The sequence below is a fragment of the Dipodomys merriami genome, unplaced genomic scaffold (genome assembly GCF_024711535.1).
Source record: "Dipodomys merriami isolate MVZ:Mamm:240054 unplaced genomic scaffold, mDipMer1.0.p SCAF_596, whole genome shotgun sequence".
Taxonomy (NCBI): domain Eukaryota; kingdom Metazoa; phylum Chordata; class Mammalia; order Rodentia; family Heteromyidae; genus Dipodomys; species Dipodomys merriami.
This window is the reverse complement of record NW_027206175.1, coordinates 618,351-627,073: the sequence shown is the minus strand read 5'-3', so window position 1 is coordinate 627,073 and position 8,723 is coordinate 618,351. Positions and strand designations below refer to the sequence as shown.

The 8,723-nt window shown below is 41.1% G+C and overlaps 1 pseudogene; it reads right to left on the bottom strand.

Annotated features, from left to right (window-relative positions):
* Window positions 1-3,164: 3,164 nt before the first annotated feature.
* Window positions 3,165-4,286, bottom strand: LOC138813393 (heterogeneous nuclear ribonucleoprotein A3-like; annotated as a pseudogene).
* Between the last annotated feature and the right edge of the window lie 4,437 nt (window positions 4,287-8,723).

The following is an 8,723-nucleotide window of genomic DNA, read 5'->3' as shown; positions in this document are numbered from 1 at the left end:
ACTGACATTGAATGTTAAAGATCTTAGTTCTTTAGTCAAAAGACATACACTAGTCAGGTTCTGGTGTCTCACATCTGTAATCCTAGTTACTTAGGAGGCTGAGATTTGAGGATCGTGGTTCAAAGCAAGCCTGGGCAAGAAAGTCTATTAGACTCTTGCCACCAATTAACCACTAGAAACCTGGAAGTGGAGTGGTAGCTCAAAGTAGTAGAGCACTAGCCTTGAGCAAAAAGAGCTCAGAGAAAATGCCCAGGATGCGAGTTCAACCCCCATGACTGAAAAATCGAAAGATGCGAGTTCAACCCCCATGACTGAAAAATCGAACAAACAAAACCCTCAAAAAACATACTTAGATCAAAAAACAATATCTAAAACAAGATCTAACTCTGTTGCCTATAAGAAACACATGGCTTGGGGTAAAAGAATAGGAAAAAAGACCTTCCAAGCAAATGGACTTCAAAAGTGTTCAGCATTAGCCATATATATATCTGATACTATAGATTGCAAGCTAAAAATTAGTCTGAAGAAACAAAGTTGCTTCATATTAATGAAGGTAATGATCCATGAAGAAAAATTATGATTGTTAATATATATGCACCAAATAGCTCACACTCAGATTTATTAAATATTTCTGAACTTACAAACTTTGGTAAATAATAATGAGAGACTTCAGTATTTCACTTTCACAGATAGGTTATCCACACGAAAACATCAGTAAAGAAATCCTAGAATGGCAGCATTAAATGGCAGTGTAGACGAAATGAAATCATCAGACATCTACAGATGTTACAACACAATACACATTCTTCTTGACAGCTCATAAGACTTTCTAGAATATATAGGAAGTCTGAGAAAATATAAGAAAATTGAAATATTCTATCAGACCAAAATGGAATTAAACTAGATCTCAACAGAAAAAAGATACTACAGACAGTATTCAAACATAGACATCAAACATAACACCAAACCTCAAATTATCTTGAAGAACCAGGGTAAGCTGGGTGCTGGTGGCTCATGCCTGCTGGTGGCTCATGCCTGTAATCCTAGCTACTCAGAAGGCTGAGATCTGAGTATCACGGTTCAAAGCCAGCCTGGGCAGGAAAGTCCATGAGACTCTTATCAATAAAACCACTCGAAAACAGGAAGTGGCAATGTGGCTCAAGCAGTAGAGCACTTGCCTTGAGCTGAAGAGCGCAGGGACAGCGCCCAGGCCCCCCATGACTGACCCACCCCCCCAAAAAAAGAACCATGGTAACAAAAACATGGTATTGGCACTGTATGTATGTGTACCTTACAGGAAATCATGTCATTTACAGGAAAGTGAATGCAATTGGAGGACATTTGTTCAGAAAACAAAATATCACATTTTTAGTTATATGAAAACTATATATATTGGCAAGAACAAAATATCCTAAATTTCTAAAATTCTGTATTTTCATACTGTTAGACCAAAAAGGCTACAGGTTCTTATCTTTTAAAAATATGCACACATAAGTGCTTTGCTTTTTGTTTGTGCTGGGAATAAAACTCAGTTGCTTGGCAAGCACTATCTATCTATCTATCTATCTATCTATCTATCTATCTATCTATCTATCTATCTATCTATCTATCTATCTATCTGTCAGTTGTGGGGCTTGAACTCTGGGTCTGGGTGCTGTCCCTGAACTCTTCAGCTCAAGGCTAGCACTGTATCATGTGAGCCATTGTACCACTTCTGGTTTTCTGGTGGTTTTATTGGAGATAAGAGTTTCATGGCCTTTCTTGTCCGGGCTTGCTTTGATTGGTGATCCTCACATCTCAGCCTCCTGAGTAGCTGAGTAGCTACCAGCGCCCAGCTAGGCAAGCACTATCCCTCTTTTCTTTTTAATTCTGATCAGAAATCTCAAACTGCTTTTCATAAATAAATACATAAATAAATCACAAACTGCTTTTCATACATAAATAGCATACACATTATTATACTGCTGAACCAAATTACAAAAGAGATTCAGAGACAAAGGTATAGTAGAGGGTGCATAATTTTTTCTTAAGGATTTGACAATGAAGTGTGTTTTTATTCTCTTCCTCTGAAAACTTGCATGGAGAAATTAAACCAAGGAAAAGTAATAAAACTTATAGGCCTCAGGGGTCTCAAAGGAAAAACAGAATAAAATCAGGTATCCACTAATATGCTCAGACATTGCACACTTAGTGGTCCTGAATCAAAAATTAAGAATGGTTTCTAAAGGGATGGGGAAAATATCCACTACCCTTTACAAATTTAAATAGAGGGCAGCAGACATGCTTTACACTCCAAAACTATGGTAGCTGTCATTCTCAATGTGATCAAGGTAAATGTAGTATGGAGATGTTCTAAACACAGCTACGATTCAGCAAATCTTAAAACACACTAAAACCATGATTTCATTGAAGGAAAATGCACAAATAGGGATTTTGAGGGTTTTTTTTTTCATTTGAAGGTAATCTTAATGCTATTAAATTCACAAATATGCTAATTTAAATACCCAATCCTATGTATCTAAAACACACAATGCATACATGCAAGTATCTATTCTCTCCACATGTCAGCGCCCATTCGTATCATGGTTTGGAAATGAGGAGAATAGATTCCCCTTAAACTGCAAGTCAGTAGGTGTTCCTTTACAGTTAACTTTAGCAAAATTCATACAAAATAGTGATTAACAATGATCTTTACTTGTTAACTCACAAGGAAACACCTTCAAAACTGCATTTCGTTAAAGTTTCTGTACTAAAATGTAGAAAAACTGAACTACACAAATATTGAAAAGTTAAAAATTCCTTAATTTTTTATTCCTGGTACCACTACCACAATTCACAGGGCAATATAGCTGATGTAATGAAAAGACAAAGACAAAGCTACAACAGATAAAAGACCTCAGGAATATACATCTAATTGACACTATGTTGCATGAATCAATAGCTGCACTTTTTGCAAACTGTGGTTATGACAGTCCTGAACAAGAAGGGTTTCCTGTTTAAGCTGCAGTAACTTTTCTGACTATGGATCATTGTTCCTTCTGTGGCAGATTTTTACAGTTCCTTTAATGCATTTGGGACGACTGTCTCAAAATAAACTGCAGCTTTCCTGACAACTCCTCGCTCTCTCTCTCCTGCTAAGAACTGTAGCCTTTTTTTCTGTTGTTTTAAAATCTTCTACTACCATATCCACCACTTCCACCACCAGATCCATAACCACCACCATATGGACTGCCAGAGCTTCTTCCACCAAAACTGTCCCCTTTCATGGGTCCATAATTTGATTGCTGTTGTCCACTGTAATTTCCAAAATCATTATAGTTACCACCACCAAAATTTCCTCCTTCATTGTAACCATCATATCCTCCTCCACCACCCCCATATCCTCCACCTTGGTTTCCATAACCTGGTCCACCACCACCATAGCCTCCTATACTACTATAACCAGGACGGCCACCATAGTTGCCACCATCACCTCCAAATACATTGTATCCACCATCACCTCCTCCATAGCTACCTCTGCTGCCACCACCTCCACCACCATAGCCTCCTCTTCCACCAAAGTTTCCATCACATCCAAAATTATCTCCACCACCTCCAAAGTTTCCTCCACGACCCATAATGTTGCCAGATCCACCTCTACGACCTCTTTGTGATCCAGCAGACTGCATCTCTTGTTTAGAAAGGGCCTTTTATACTTCACAATAATGCCCATTAATAGTGTGGTATTTCTGAACAACAATTTTATCAACTGTATCATGATCATCAAAAGTTACAAAAGCAAATCCTCTCTTTTTTCCACTCTGCCGGTCTTCCATAACTTCTATGGTTTCAATCTTGCCATATTTTTCAAAGTAGTCTCTCAAATTATATTCTTCTGTATCTTCTTTAATACCACCAACAAAAATTTTCTTCACTGTTAGATGGGCTCCTGGCTTCACAGAATCCTCTCTAGAAACCTCTCTCTTTGGTTCCACAACACGTCCATCAACCTTGTGGGGTCTAGCACACATGGCTGCATCATCTCTTCAACACAAGAATAAGTCACAAAACCGAAGCCCCTGGAACGTTTTGTCTGAGGATCTCTCATTACCACACAATCTGTGAGTGTGCCCCATTTCTCAGAATGTTCTCTTAAACTATCATCTTTAGTTTTGAAGCTCAGACCACTAATAAACAGCTTCCGCAGCTGCTCTGGTTCCTTTGGATCATGGCCTTCCTCCCCCCAGTGACAGCAGCGACGGCCAGAGTCGGGCTGGGGGCGACCCGGGCGGCGGTTTTACCTCCATTTTGAGATCGGACCGGCCTCTTCCAACTCGAGTTCAATATGATACCGAGAGGAAGAGGCCAAGGGTGCATAATTTTGAAACGTATTTTGAAAGGGTATAAATTTGATTGAAAGAGATGGTTTGCAGCTATGAAAATTGAACAAGGAAGCATGTTGAAATTGTTTTGGGAAGGTAGGAAGGGGAGAAGGGGGAAAGGAAATTGATATAAGGGGTGAGATTGATTGGGACAAATTTTAAACATGTCTGGAAATGTAGCAGGTGTGAGCAACTGGTACCCTGCTCCTTTTTATTTGTATATGAAATTACTCTCCCTTCAAGAATGCTGATACAGTTAATTCCCCTTATTTGTTTGTATGAGCTTTCTTCTTTTATGTATGTATGGTACCAGGGTTTGAGCCTAGGGCGTAAGGTTTGCAAAGTGGTGCTCTATGGCTTAAGCCACAACCCAGCACTGATGCATGTAATTTTAAAGACATTTTTACATGTAGCTATTACAGCCTTGACACTGAAGACTTTACCTGCTCATGGAGAGTTCTCCATTAGACCTCCCTTGTACTGGATCCTCTTTATACATTCGTGTTCCATAGAAATACCAGTAGAGTGCCCCTGAATTGTCTTCCCCTAGAGGTTCTACACGGAGACTGTCTGCATCCAGACCCTTAGCAGAAAAGGAAGGAGGGTTGGGGAAAACAATGAACTAAATAAATGGAAGAAAACTTCAATACACGAACCTATCACCTGTTTCAAAATGCCAAGTACAGGATATCATTTTTCCATCTGGGCAGATAAAACACAGAATGGGATGGGGGTACCTTCTTTGAAGAACAAGATATAGAAATGCTTGAAATGTTCCCTACCCCAACCACGGCTCCCACCCGTCCAAAAACGGAGAATTACAATGAATGGTCTGACTACCTGGCTTAGATTTACTTTATACGTACACAAAAGGTAGTGGGTAGGATAAGATGCTCTAAGGTTCTGTCCCATGTAATCCACTATGGCAGCTCAGTCAGAACCCACAGCAACATTCTGCTCCAGCTGAGACTCCCAATTTACCCCAGGGCCTGACCTAGGCTGGAGTCCTGAACGAAGACTACTTCTAAATGACATGACCAAGAAAGGACTAGAAGTCATCACCAGGTCTAATCCTCTATGATCCGGACACCTGCCAGCCGGGCATCCGTGGCTCATGTCTGTCATCCCAGCTACTCAGGAGGCTGAGGTCTGAGGATCACAACTCAAAGCCTGCCCAGGCAGGAAAGGCCATGAGCCTCTTTATCTCCAATTAACGACCAAAAAGCCAGAAGTGGAACTGTGGCTCAAGTAGTAAAGCATTAACCTTGAGCAAAACAAAAACAAAACAAAAAAGGCTCAGGGACAATGTCCAGGCCCTAGTTCAAATTCCTACCACACCCCCCCTAAAAAGGTCCAAGAGCTCTTACGTCTAACTAACCACTAAGTGATAGAAGCAGCACTGTGGCTCAAGTGGTAGAGAACTAGCCTTGAGCAAAAAAGCTCAGGGACAGTGTCTAGGCTCTGATTTCAAAGCTCCATTCTCAACTACTGGGTTTTTACTGCACTAGAGAATGGGCTTTCAGGGAAGCACCTTGAGTAGATCGAAGACATCATCTGCATCAAGCCGGTAATCACAGAGGCGGTGCAGAATCTCCACACGGGTACGGAAGAGGCAGGTCTTGGAAACTGTCTTCTCTCAGGGGGTTGGGTTTCCCCTCCTCAAGCTCCCAGCGATAGTTGATAATGTCTTCCAGGTAGCTGTGGAATGTCTGAGGCCTATCCATAAGGCCCAGACAAAAATACATGAATGTACACAAAGCTGTGGCTTGAGAGCTGACAAACTTATCAACGGCAACAAGGAGGATCTGACGGTCTTGGCTGCTTTATGTATTAGACCAACTACATGAAGTTCCAAAGAAGATAAACGTGTCCTAAGAGCTCCCCACGGAGAACTCTTAAAACACAGGCAGCAGCACACGCAAGTCAACAGCAAACTACGAAGTGGAGACAACTGTCTAATCTTTTGCTCATCCTATTTATTTATTTATGCATGCATGCGTGCATGCGTACATGTGTACATGCCAGGCCTGGGGATTGAAATCAGGGCCTAGGCATGGTCCCGGAACAACTTCTGCTCAAGGGTAGTGCTCTACCACTTGAGCCACAGTGCCATTTCTGGCCTTTTCTGTGTATGTGGTACTAAGGAATCGAAATGCATGCTAGGCAAGCACTCTACAACTGAGCCACATTCCCAGCCTCCATATACTCTTAAAGATCCATTTTCTCTTTACTTTCCTATTCAAAATATTAGGAAAGACCACTGACTCTAAGTCAGTATTGCGTGAATAAAGAGACAAAGACCTACTTGAAGTTACCTGTTTCTTATAGCAAAGAAACCAAGACAGAACAGTAGAAAGAGAATGAAAACAAGGATGAGTCAACTGCTTTCTAACACCCAAGGTTAGCCCCTTGATAGAAGTCAGCAAAGAGCTCTTCAGCCAGCTTCAGACAGAAGACACCTCCCTTCTATTGGCCAGCCCACAGACAGAGGCAGAGGGCTGGGGTACTGACTGCTTTTAAGGGTCAGCGGGCTGGAACTGGCAGAATTCATGACTAGGCAAAGCAACTGATTTAACAGCTGCAATGTGTTTGGGATATCATAGAAAACAGGCAGCTACTGACCTCTTAGAAGCACATGTCAGGGACATGAAAAGGTGTCCAGTCTCCTTACTAAGGAAAAGAACCATACATAATGCAGACTAAGTGAAAAGTAGAATCGCCTCATTCCACACGCTTCAAGCATTTGTGAGGCTTAACTAATGCATGCACATGATTGATGAGGCAATATTTAGCAGGAGTTCTTGTAAATCAGCAAGTGAAGAGGTTGTATAAGATAATCTGAGGCCTGGGGTAGAGCGCAGCAGTGCACCATCCCCAGTACTGGAGCCACAGCCACTGACTGACAGTGTCTATCCTTTATTTGTGTGGGTAGATGTGAATCCTGAGGCTTGAACTCAGGACCTGGGGGTGCTGTCCTTGAGCTTTTTTGCTCAAAGCTAGGGCTCTACCACTTGATCCACAGTTCCACTTCTGGTACTTTTACTTGTTAATTGGAGATACAGAGTTTCATAGGTTCCTGCCTAGGCTGGATTGATCTGCAGATCTCAGACTCCTGAGTTACAGGTACCCAGATTGAAAGTGTTTCTTCTTTAAGATCACAGAACCTAGGCCAAAATAGCTAACAGATCTTTTGTTTTGTTTTGGACAGGACTTTACAATGTAGCTAAGCCTGTGGATGAAATCTGAGGATCATGGTTCAAAGCCAGCCCAACAGACAACCTGAGATTCTTATCTAAAACAAAACAAAACAAAAACAGCAAAAAAAATCCTAGATGGAGGTATGTCTCAAGGCATACAGCACCAGCTGTGAGCTAATCTTAGGACCAACTCAAAAAATACTGAAATTGGAATTTTGCAATGATAAATGGGGTGATTTGACAAGAATACCTAGAGAAGTTCTATAAACACCTAACAACAAGACATCACACAGGTGCTGTCCCGAGCTACATCACATGGCTGAGATGACCTGGGATGACCATGGTTTGAGGCCAGCCAAGCAACAAACACAGCATTGGGCATTCCATGCCTGTCATCCCAATTCTGAGGAAGGCTAAGATCTGGAACAGCAGGGCTCCAAATCAAGACAGCCAAAGGAAAAAAATCCTGGGACTTCTTATCTCGGCAGAAAATGCTAGCCCTAAATGCAGCGAGAAGACAACTTATAAGAAGCTAAATCTGGAAAAATCATTAAAAAAAAAAAAAAGCATGTGAAAATGATACTTTTGTAGTATCACTGATTTCGCACACAGAAAAAAAATGTGAAATATATAGGAAAAAATATATTACATTGACTTGAACTAAATGAAACTTTTTTTGGAGGGAGGGAGGTCATGGGGCTTTAACTCAAGAGACTGGGCACTGTCCCTGGGGTCTTTCACTCAAGGCTAGCACTCAAAGCTAGTTCTCTATCACTTGGAGCCACAAAGCCTCTTTTGATTTTCTGGTAGTTAACTGAAGAGATGAGTCTTATGACTTTCCTGCCAGAGCTGGCTTTGAACCACAACCCTCAGATCTCAGCCTCCTGAGTAGCTTGGATTACAGGTGTGAGCCATCAGTGCCTAGCTAAATAAAAACTCTTGTTCTTTAAAAACATAAATGGAAAATACACACTAGGAGCAAATATTTACACTTTGACATTGTATGTCTAACAAGGGACTTACATCCAGACTGCATAAAAAATCTAAACAGTTCCATCTACAAACTAGTAAATACCCCTAACTGAACATAAGTAATCAAAAGATGTGAGTAAACGTTTCACCAAGAAGAGATGTACAAATGAACAAGAACGATGTCCAACATTCC